Source organism: Microcebus murinus, chromosome 15 (genome assembly GCF_040939455.1).
Source record: "Microcebus murinus isolate Inina chromosome 15, M.murinus_Inina_mat1.0, whole genome shotgun sequence".
Classification (NCBI taxonomy): Eukaryota; Metazoa; Chordata; class Mammalia; order Primates; family Cheirogaleidae; genus Microcebus; species Microcebus murinus.
Window position 1 is genome coordinate 53,451,266 of NC_134118.1, and position 12,689 is coordinate 53,463,954.

Here is a 12,689-nt window from a genome sequence, read left to right on the forward strand (position 1 = left end):
TTTATGCAATGAACAGATGGTGAACCACATAAAAATACTTAAATAGTAAATACTGTAATATGGAGACATATTTCTACTACTTTGTTAATTGCAAAAGGAGAATACACACTTTTACAGTGATTACTCATCTATGGAACAAATATTTATTGATCCCGCTATGGACACAGTGATTTTTTAGTTGCTAGGAATACAGTAATGGTTAAGAGTCCTTGCTTTTTTAGAGTTTGCAAGCTAGTCAAATTGGAGGTGAGGATGGCAGGCTGAATGCAGGCACTTAAACAGATATTTAAAGAAAAAAATTTTTAAATCTTTCAAAGGGAAATTGTAAGGTGCTTCAGAAACCACAGTGTAGAAATAAATATAAATCAAAGAACCAATGAAGTCTTCTAGGAGGAAAAACTCATAAATGCACTTCAATTAAATTTTTTAAATAGATGGGATTTCAAGTGAGGAATTGACTGTGTCAGGGAATAAGACTATATAGAGCAGATTTCATCTTCTTCCATTTTTCTGTATATTTCCAGTTGTGAATACTTCATGTGTATAGCTTCTACAATTGGAATAATAAGTTATAGACTGATATAACAAAATAACAATAAAGGGATATAAGTTAATTTAGGTATAAAGACAATATTTAGGGGTATTTATGAAAGAATAAAGGACAGGAATTCACATAGGAAGAATTTCCAGTAGAACGAAATTAGATATTGGGTGAAAAAGTACACATAGGTATGCTGATTTTATCTAGGAAGACAGGGTACAACAAGATATTTAGCTAGAATAGAATGCTGAAATAACTCCCAGATGGCGAAATCAAGAAGTTCTTTGCCCCTCTTCATAGCTGAGTTCACTCTTTCTCTTTCTCTCAGTCAATACCTTTAGCATCTACTATTCACATAGTTCCTTTTCATTTTCCTCTGAAGAATGCTATTATGTACCAATTTTGTTTATTTACTTATGAAACTTTTAAAATAATAATGCATTTTTGTGATATATTTGTGATCTTCAGTGTAGATAAATGTGCATGACTTTTTAGAATATTTAAATGTTCCCCAAATGCTGGATATATTTACATATCGATGGTTAATTTATAATTCAAATCGAAAATATAAATAATAACTTTTCAATGAGATTTGTATAATTACAAGCTATTTTATAACCATATTTTTATTGCACTTTGACCTAGCACATATTAATAGTAGATTCAGTTAATTAGTTTTAATGACTGATAGAATCAATAAATTTTAAAAATTACTTATATATCAATTAATACTTCCAGCCAGACAAAAATTTACTCCCTTAACTTCAAAATAATTGTAAGTCTGTTGTATACTTTGGCTCGTTGTATATAATTTTGTAAAAGATATATAGCTGTATATCCCTTAGCATTACTTTTTTTTTTTTTTTTTGAGACAGAGTCTGACTTTGTTGCCCAGGCTAGAGTGAGTGCCATGGCATCAGCCTACCTCAACTCCTGGGCTCAAGTGATCCTCCTGCCTCAGCCTCCCGAGTAGCTGGGACTACAGGCATGTGCCACCATGCCCGGCTAATTTTTTTTCTATATATATTAGTTGGCCAATTAATTTCTTTCTATTTATAGTAGAGACGGGGTCTCACTCTTGCTCAGGTTGGTTTCGAACTCCTTCGAGCTCAAACGATCCACCCACCTCGGCCTCCCAGAGAGCTAGGATTATAGGCCTGAGTCACCGCGCCCGGCCTAGCATTACTTTTAAAACACTGAAATGATATTTAGATAAAAACCTTATTAAGATATAGCTTTATTCACTTTGAAATCATGGAATCATACTGAAAAAATTAAAGAGTTAGTTAATCTCTTTCAAAATGTTACTTGATTTGCACAGGAAGTAGGGAAATCAACTCTATAACTAGAAAATGAGTGAGTTCCTCTTTGTGGTGCACAAAAAATTTACTTGGGCTATGGTCATGTGCTTTATATAGTACAGAGATTTCACTTTTTTATTTGACTCTCTATGAACACCTAAAATATGGTTTTATATGCCACAGTTTCCTTAGTAAGAATCAGTAGTGAGAAACAAATGGCTTGAGTGAGTCCTGAAGTCAGTACTATATATGAAAGACTAAAATTAAGAATAAAATATTGCCTAGACTAGTGAGTGATGAGAAGAACTGAGAAAAGAGGGAACCACAGTTATTCAGTACCCTCTGATGGGTGGTTACCTCATCATCATAGAGAAGTCAAACAAATCTTTAGTAAAATTACAGCCATCAGCATAGTAAAATGAATTGAGATTTTTATATTACCAAAGACAGTAAATAAAATAAATGCCCATATCATATTAATGTCAGAAGCTCTTATAATTAATCCTAATTATTTGTTAAGACATTAATTCATATTTGGAAACAAAAATTTAATCAATATATATATAATTAATTCAATAATAGATTATAAAACATTTCTAATTTCAAGTATCAGTTTGAGCAAATATAATCAAATTCAACAATATTTTAGATCTGTATTTGAGAGCTAAATTCAAATATTAAACATCAAATATACTATCAACTTGATTTGGTCTTCTCATATTTCCATTAGAATAACAAAAGTTAAAGAGAAGTACATGCTTCTGAAGAAGTAGGGAGAATACGAACTCAAGACTGATTAAACTGGTTCAGTCATTCTGGAAAATGAGAGAATAAAAATAGCTCAGAGCAGTATGAATGTATATTAAGGACAACTTGAATCTATGCTCCCAGGTTGCAGTCTTCAAACTTGGGCCTAATAAACTCTCTACCGAGGTAAAGTTTACCTCAGTTTTTTTCTTTAGGTTGACAAAATCATATCGGAGGTTTTAGAAAAGATAAAGATATGTATGTTTTGTAACGTGGTACTTGCACTCCAAAGTTTGTACATGGTTCTGCAAGGATGCTTATCATGGTATTGTAGGTGGATGCAGACAGTTGAAGAAATTTGATGTTTATCCCTAAAGTAGTAATGAACACAATGAATTGAATGCTATTAAAATCAACAAACTGGAGGTACATTCGGCAAATTCACAGAGTAGGAAACAGAAAAAGGCATCAGTTAGCTTAAAATATATACAGACACATAGATATTTAAGGAATTTATTTATATTGAATAGTGTACTTCAAGCATCTCAGAGTGGGTAAATGGGATGAGAAGGGAGATGAGAGAAGGAAGGAAAATAAAAATGAAACGAGAATGGATTTCCACAGATTGAGAACAACGAGCTGTGAATCAAAAATGTGACCAGCTCTACTCTGCATGGGAAGAACAAATGAAACACTCAATCAATTAATCAATCAAGAAAAGTATATACTTTGGTGAGCATTAATTAAAAAATAAGTACATTGAAATTTTTTCTAAAAATTTTACTGCAAATTTAATGTTTTCTATTTGTCGCAATTCTTTTTGCTTCCTGCTCCACTTCCATGTTTTTAACCCACCCTAAAAAGCTGAGAGGGTTAAATGAATAACTAAAAATAATTTACAGAGAAAGTGTCATTGAAATATAGAAAAGAAACATCCTGCATCACTCAGAACATTTTTTTATGGCAATGTGAATTCTCTTCATTCAAAAAGCATCTTTTAATATTTTAATTAGGATACTGTGTTATGTGAAAGGAACATCTGATTTTAGAAATGCAAATGAGGGTATGCTATGAAAAGAAGATGCAGAATTAAAAAGGTAATATGTAGTTCAGCAACCAGCTATGAAGAGAAAGAATGTGGAGAAGGATCAAGGAAATAGCATGATTTGAAGTAAAAATTGTACTAGCATTTTTCAAATTTAGCAATTTGACAAGGTTAATGACAGTTTTAATATACATGTTACTTACAAATGCAGTAATTATCTTTGGCTAATAAACTTGAAATCAATCAATAAGCATATATTTATTGACAGTAACTAGAAGCAGTTACTGCCCCTATGTGTGTTCCCTATAGCACCTCCAGCCTGCCGAGTAGGTAAATGGTACTCTATGCAGTTATGTCTACCTTGGCTTCCATCTTTCCCCCATTTTCTCTTTTTGCTCATTGCTACAAAACAAGGAGTAATTTCATTGCAGAATATGCTATGTAATATAGCTGGATTTTGAAGTTTTTCCATTTTAAATATAAGAGAATTGAGTCTCTGAAAGGTTAAAGAGGTAGGCCAGTGACCAAGCTGGAACTGAAATCAGTCAGGTTTGCTGTTAAAGCCTGTGATTTCAACAACTAGACTATACTACCTCCGGACAGTAGGACTTCCTCATTCCTAATGGAGAAGTTCATCTCTCTCTCTCCCTCTCTCTTTTTAATTAAATGTTTGTTGTTTCTCTGTGCAAGGAAAAGAAGCCTAGCTAGGGGGGAAAAAACTTCAAAAGAACTATGTAGCGTCCCTTAATCAGGAAAATAACTGTGAGACCACATTCTTCAGGAGAGAAACCTTAAGAAACAGTAAAGATAGGAGAAAGACGCGAGTGAGAGAGAGAGAGAGACATCCATCCATCCATCCATCCATCCATCCATCCATCTATCCATCCTGGAGCCATAGAAGTAAATAAAGGAGCTCAATGGGGAGAGAGATGCCCCAAGACAAAAAAAAAGTTTCCTGGAATGGCTTTATATTACTAGCAGTTGCTGAGCCCCTTACTTCTTCACACCTGGAGGTTGTGTTGCTCATTCATCAACAAAATTCTTCATAACCAACCCTATGTCCACTACTTAGGCTCCACTGGCTAAGGAGGGCACGAAATACTAGCATGGGATAATGGAAACATACTTTGCAAGTTGGAAAGAGACATGTCCACATAAGAGATTTAGGAACCACACAGATTTAAAAATGGAACTATCATTAGACTATTATATAAAAATTCCCACAATTAATGACATGAGAAATTAACAATGTAACATGAAAGACGTAAGATTTAAATACACGCATATATACATGCATGCATTTATACATAGATGTACACATATATATTGAAATGTAAGATTCAGTGCATGCATAAATGATCATGCACTTATACGCAAGCACATGCATAGCATAAAGAGGTATAAAATACATTAAAATGGCATTAATGTGTCTCAAGATTATAGAGAAATGTTTTGTTCTATGCATTTGTAAAAAATTTTTAGGTTTCTACATCCATGCCTTACTTTTATAATGGAAAGAGCATATTTTTAAAAACATAATTAAGTTCCACACATGCAGAAACACCACTCACTAAACTTGGTGCCAGTAGGCTTTAAGTTTCCCAACTATCTGCTGCAGTTCTGTGACTAAAATTGGACCACACTGGACAAAAACAGTTCTTTGCAACCATGTGACCGATAACTTCAAAATCTCCTGCATAGGAAGCACTAAATAACTTACACAGTCAGAACTAGGGTCGCATTTATAAGCAAAGATCTAGGGTAATTCTCTGAAAGGCTGATCCCACATGTACTTTGGGCATTTAGATTCACTGCTGGTGTGAATGTAGCGTAGATGAAAGTTGCTTCCTGCTACCCAGCAAACCTGTCCACACCTTTCCCTTTCACATGTGACAATCAGCAAAGCCCTTTACATGATGATGGTGCAGAGATATTAACACATATTCTAGCTATAATATTGAAACCACCATAATATTCCCAATGTAACAATTTGTAATTCAATCATATTAATTTTTACTTCAATCATTTAGCTTTCTATGTATCTTCCACATTGAAAGGAAAAATAAATTACTCTAGGCCCCAATTTTATCACAAGAAGAAGAATTAAATATCTTATAAGCCTGGTCTTCTCTAGTGAGTTATAAACAAGTTCCTCTTTCTGAGAAGAAAATTAAATTCCTATTGCATCTGGAAACTCTTGCTAAAATATTTTATTACTGTTGTTAGGAGGTTTAGAATAATGGAGGCAGTGTTGAAGTAAATACAGTGTCTCCATTTTTTGTCTTTTTAATCATTGAATTATCCATGTTACCACCACTTTCATAGTTTCTTTACTGTCAATTCATGAAACAGAAGCTATAGGTGGGGGTATATGCTATTGGATCCACACAATCCAAAAAATGGCTAAGAAAATATGAGAACATCTTAAATGAACCATACTTATTTTCATAGCAGACTTGCTTACAAGATTCAGCATACGTTCAATTCTTGCTATCATGGGAGAAACAGTAGAGGTTGGTTTAGACTGGGTAATAAAGGGAAACAGAAAAGAGCAAATGTGGAGGATACTTAGTTAAAGAATTATTGGATACATAAATTATATATATATCTCCCTGTTTTTTCTTGCTAATTGAGGTTTTATTGAATTTGAAGGCAAATAACAATGCTTCATTCAAATTTATGAAAAATAAACCATTTTCTATATCAATAGCCATCCAAATTAATTCATTCAAATTAGGTATAACGCCCACTCTGTGGAAGGCACTTACATTAAAGTTGTCAATTGCAGGAGCTTCTGATGCAATAATCTAGCTCTTCAGGGAAAATGACCTCCTGTATTTTTAGTAATCACTTTATCCTAACAAAGGACATTAACATCTTTCCAAGTTTAGGGAAAATTGTTTTTCAATAAATCAAAGCCAAAATGAGAATATCAATATTTATTTGTGAGCATTTGTGTTCTCTGGTATTGCCGTGACTCTAAGTAATTCTTCAGTTGCATAACCACTGGAAGAAAAATATGACACATATATTTCTTTCTTTTTCTTTTTTTGCTAGAAAATAAATTGTGAATCTACAGGGCCTAAGTAGAGTCACTGATTAAATTTAGTAAGCATTTACTGTTCATCTTTTATGTGCAAGTTACAGCCTGGAATAGAAAGATGAGTAACTCACCCTCCTTGGCATCAGAGGCTCTCAATTTTCATGCCTGGTGGGGAGAAGTGGAAGAATGAACACAAAATTGATCACTTTTCTAAAAGAATTAATCATGAGTTATGTAATATTTGATTGCCAAACTTTACAAAGAAATTGACATGACCTAGAGATTATATATGGTTATGACACTAGAAAAAATTGTAATAGAATGAATAGTATATGAAGTGCACCCAAAGACAGATAAAGTTGGAGTACCATAGGAGCTACACCCTAAGAAGATTAATCAGCTGTGGGGCGGCACTGTTGATGAATAAGGAGGCAGGAGAGGTAAGCCTGAGAATTGCATTTGAAAGGACTTTTCAGAGTTCAAGAATTAGGAGGCTCTGCATTAGAAGAAATGGTCTAAAAAATGGAAATGTAGGAATAGAATATTGATATATTATAGACATAGAATTTGCATTGATTAAATATAGAAAAAGTGGGAGAAGGATAATAGCACCAAGTTCAAAAAACTAGGATCTATTAACAGAAATGAAGAAAAGCATATTTGGGGAAATATTGAGACTAGGAAATGAATGGATTTGTTGTTTAACCTGCCAAGGCTTGGCTCCTTGCAGAATACCCAAGGCAGAGTGTCGAGGAGACTGGAATGCTGGTCTATAGATACAATTGCAGGACTCGCTGATGCTAAAAGCATAGGAATAGATGAAATTCCTAAGAAAGAAAGTCCCACAAAAAGGGTAGGTTTAAAGAGAGAAGAAAGATATTTGAAGAGTGAACCTAAGGGACAATGTCTGTTAAAGGATATTAAACTATGATAATGTAAATCGATGTGATTCCCATTTTTGCTTTCCAGCACTTGCCAAGGAAATTGTAGTTTTATTGATATTCAACTCAGTATGAGAGAATTCAATGAGGTTTACAATTTTATTGAGAATTTCACAGCCTGTGGAATGTCCCTTATGTGATGAAAAATATTGGAATACAATTCCGTGGTGCTGATAGGGTAACTTTTATTTTCTTCTAAGTAGATAGCAATAAATAAATTCTGTCACTTATGCAGCATATTATGGAAACATAAAAACTTACAAGTGCCAAACAAATTCCTGTACATTGGGAAAATTCTTATTTAAACGGCAATAATTTTTTATTGATCTGATAAGCTATCATTCATCCTTGTTTTCTTAAGATAGATCCAATTTTGTTTCCTTTCTCTTTGCCTAAGCAAAGCAAAGTGAGCTGGGTACCCATATTTCTTTCATGGACAAAAGAATTGGCAGAGTCCACCATTCTGTCACATCAATGAAAGTAAAACATTAATATATGAATAATAGTGGTGATTAATTGTATTAATGGCAACGATAATAACAACATAAGCTGTAATTCCTCCAAACGTACTAATTTGCATGAAAACAGCCTACAGTAGCAGTAAAATTCCTCCCCTCCATTTTCTTCTCTTGTAAGGTGTCTGTGTGTGTACTAGAGCCAGTTCTCTCGCTTACCATGGGGTCTACTATTTCACTCCTCCCTCCATCTGTCTTGCTAAGTCATCATAAGTCAACAGTGGGACTTGCCTTCTGTTATCTCTGCTAGCTGAACCATAAAGTTCTCTCCTGCTTTTAATTTACATGCAGTTTGTTCCTGCTTCATTTTCAGGCTACTGGGTCTTGAGAGTGTCCTGAAAGTAGGAAGAAAGAATCCCTGTTCCCAATGTGACCCACTCTTGCTATCTAATTCACAAATTACCGCAGCCTGTATTTTTATTTTTTGAAAGGCTGTTCTAAATTTACACATTGGAGACTGTAGTCTTCTCTCCTTAATACTCAAACCTAAGAAAGCTTGGGCTACGCAAAATGTTAATTTGAGTATCACATTTTCAAAGTATATCTCCAAGCCCTGTGTCCTTTTTGAGAGTGGCACATCTTATCTTACGTACTTTTCAATCAGGAGGAATTTGTTTAGTTTTGTTTTTCCTAATTATAATGCTCTTTAATCGCTCATGGAAAAAAATACACTCCAGTAAGGCCGAATTATTAAGCTTTTAACATGAAAGATAAAAATCTGAGGGTAAATAAAGCTTAATGGCGAAAGCTGGGGAAAAAACATGTTTACATCATCACCATCATCATAACTATCACCATTGTCTTTGTCATCCTGGACAACTATAGTCAAATGGATTAGGTTTCTCAACTCTTCACCCCCTCACTGTAATAGGATTACATACAAATCTTTTGTCTCATGACGTTGCAGTGCCTTCCAGCACAGCAGGCGGAATATCCATCCTTACTCCGCTAACTTTGGGCTGAACCATGTGACTTGCTTTGGTTCACAGGATGTTATTAAATGTGATGAAGGCAGAGGCATTGAGTATACGTAAATGGTTTGTCTTGACTGCTTGTCATTTTGTCATCTGTGATGAGAAGAGTATACCAGGTAGAGCCACTAGTCCTAGAATGAGAAGAAATGCTGAGCATACCTGAATACCACTTGCAGCCTGGATCCCAGCCCAGGTGACCCCATCTGTGCTGAACAATGCCCAGCAATACCACAGCTGACCTGCAAGCACATGAGCAAGAAAGAGTGTGGTTAGATACTGTAGTTTTAGAGTTGTTTATAATGCAGCAACATCACAGAAAAAATATACCTTATAGAACCACAAACAATGGAAATGTGCTGTGTAGCTTTTCAAAACCAGATCGTATATCTTAGATCAATACCTAAGTATAAAAATACAAAGGACAAGTATAAAATTTATATTATAGAGTTAAAAATCTTGTGATTTTACAACACTGAATTGGGTAGGAAAGATGGAGCTGTGACTGGGGCACTTTTAGAAAGAAAAAATAGAGGAAGACCCTTACCTTCCCATCCTCCCACAACCAACCAATTAATTTATGTGTTAATTTTGTTTGTTTCCTTGACAATGGAAGATAAACATTTTTGTGCAAGACCCTTGGAGAGCTCAGGAGGGTGTAGAGGGTGGACTATTCTGCTATACCCCACACAGTGTAGGACAGTAAGTAGCTCCAGAGTCTGGAGCCAGACTAGCTGGAATTAAGAATGAGCTCTTCTATTTACTGGCTTGTGTGATTTAGCAGTGGTGCCTCAAGCCCGGTGAAGAGAAGAATCACATAAATATGGGGAGGGAACTGTTCTCCTCACTTCCATCCCTGGTCAAAGAACATCTTTGGCATTGTGAAAGGATAAGGTAGCCACTATTGGCCAGTGTCACTGCTCTGTGGGTGACATATTCAAGTGGAGGGCACAGACAGTGGAGAGACAAATAGATCTCAACTCAGAGCAAAACAACACGAGGTGCTATGTTTTTTAGCCCATTGGAGACCACCTGCTTTGTAGTGTTTAAGAATTAACAGAGTTTTTAAGTAAAGGACAGGTACTGCTACTGGTAGAGCTTACCTCAGAGCTTGTAAAACTCATGAATTGATATTAATGTGGTGAAGCCTTGAAAATATGTGTTATATTTATCCTTGAATAAATTTAATTCATCTCAACAAATATTTATCAAGCATTTACTATGTGTGAAATGTTATTTATGAATAAGAATGAAAGCAGTGTGCCTGAAGCAGCACTACTTATCAGTTTAAGCTTTTTAAAGTAAATTTCAGATATTTGAGATTGGGAAGCATATTTCTGTTATATCTTCATGCTTGGTTTCAGCATTGGTTGACAGAGCCCTGGATTAGTGGCAGGTGAGAAGTTTGTGTTCCGGTGATGTCCAGTCATAACTGGTGATCCCAACACTAGTCACCCATTGGTTCTAGCTGTACCACCTCTATTTTCTCAACTGTAAAGTGAGAAGATTATCCCAAACTATCCCTGAATTATTATTCTCTCTACATGTAAAATTCCATAATTGAACTTTGAGTCTCAATTCTTTAACTCTATCCTTATATTTCAAATATCCTTGGAATTTATAAATGTTATTAATGTAAGGATTGCAAATTAAAGAATAAGAAGCAGTGGTCTTAGAAAGTAATTCAACTAAGATTTATTGGTTATATTAATCCAAATGTCAATACATTAGTAAAAATAATGTTATAATGTAAAAAGAATTTTGTTCCTCAAACAGCACAACAGACCCATGGTTGGAAAAACTTTAAAATAAATAAATAAAAACCTACATTCCTTTAGCATCCTTTAAACATGACTTAGGCAAAGTAGGATTTGTTAGTGGTGTATAAATAGCGTGAACCTAATGCCACCAGAAGATTTTTAACTATATAAAAGCTCTATATCAGTCAGAATAAAACTATCTTCACATACATGCAGTAAGTTATAAACCTGTGGCATTTTAAGTTGATCATGAATCAGAATTATTTTTATATTACTACTAAGAGACCCATTTAAAAACAGAAATCCCCCCAACATCATTCCATTATTACTAAAACTTTCAGCTGTTTTAAACATAACAAAAATAAATAATTGATATTTAAGGTGAAACTTCATTTATTCTATGCCTAATATATTAAAAAGAATATACCGATATAAAAGATTCGCTGTTGTATAAAAAGGTATAGTTTTTCCTTCTGGAAAAATTATGGTCTTTTTAAATTAAACCAGTTTGATTTTATATGTATGAAATGATTTAAATTTTAATTTTTACCTACCAAAATGTTAATTGTACAATGATTTTGATTATATCATGAGTCACTTAGACATAAATTTTCTGTGTAGATAATAAATAAACTAATAATTTGCAAAGCATCTCTATTTATAGTTTCTGTCCAGTTGTGAGGAGCAAAAAGTAATATTTAATGTTACCTGTAAGTCAGTCTTTTTTCTTTTTATTTTCCTTTTTTTTTTTCCGGCCTGTTGATTGCCAGTTTATTTCCTTTTGGTTTCTTGACACTTCTCTGGCATTTCTGAAGAAAGGTCTTAAGTGTGTGTGTGTCTCCCAGTAATCATATTATCGATAATATTTAACACCACTGCCCCTACGGGACACTTTTAGCAAGCCAAAGTAGTGAACTTTATTCTAACAGGAAAAATTCAAACAAAACTGGACAAAATATCTGACTCTTACATGTCCCTTACAAGTTAAAAGACCAATGTGTCCCCTTGAAACCTTTTTACTATATTGTTTCAGGTTAGGGCTAAATTCCAGTGCTATAATCTGCTATGTGAAAGATATAAGTTTCATAATATCTATTTAACTTTGATTAACATCATGTTAAGGAAAAATGAGGACATTTACAGAGTAAACATTAATAGCTTTTTAAACTGATGGCTAAATGTACCTTGATACAAATACAGGAAGAACCACTATAAATGCTACATCTTACATTCTTACCATACACAGACTAGATGAATCTATGCCAAAAGGATCTAGGTTTGCAAAAAGTGTGTTTTTTTTTTCTTCATTTCTTATGGATGTTTTGGATAAAGTATAAAGACATCAATACAGGTCAAGTGAGTTGCCATTTTGGGTTGAAACTATTTCAAAGAAGATGGTAGAAAACATGACATACAATCTCTAAAACCATTTACCAACATTGAGGATATAAAAATAGGGAAGGGGCATTTTTGTATTAATAGCAAGTGTATGCTATGCTCTTCAGTCATGCTCCCTCTGACCTGTAAGGAGGAGGAATGGAGGGTGCTTCATTATTTGCCATTTGTAGAACATAAAATGTGCCCCTTTCAATGTAAGGATGCAGTAGTCTGGTTTTTAGCTTTTGCCTGGAAAGCTGAGAGGTGGGCTTGTCTCCAGCTTTGAACCTGTACAAAAAGAGGCGCAATGGTCGGGAGGCAGAGTCCGTGGAGCAAAGATTATGTAAATGATTCCCCAGAACCAGACTGTAGAGCCAGCACGAGGTCATCTGAGATCCTGATTGAGATGGCTTCCTTGGGAAACAAGATTAAAGGGGGAAAAAAGCAA

The 12,689-nt window shown here is 34.3% G+C and overlaps 1 long non-coding RNA gene across 1 annotated transcript in view; it reads right to left on the reverse strand.

Moving 5' to 3' along the window:
* Positions 1-2,542: 2,542 nt before the first annotated feature.
* LOC105885836 (uncharacterized) overlaps positions 2,543-12,689 on the reverse strand; it is a 406,927-nt gene continuing 396,780 nt past the window's right edge. The window contains exons 5-6 of the long non-coding RNA XR_001160837.2: positions 9,267-9,346; positions 2,543-6,842 (exon numbers count right to left, since the gene is read on the reverse strand). This is a non-coding gene — a long non-coding RNA (uncharacterized LOC105885836). The remainder of the gene's footprint in view (positions 6,843-9,266; positions 9,347-12,689) is intronic.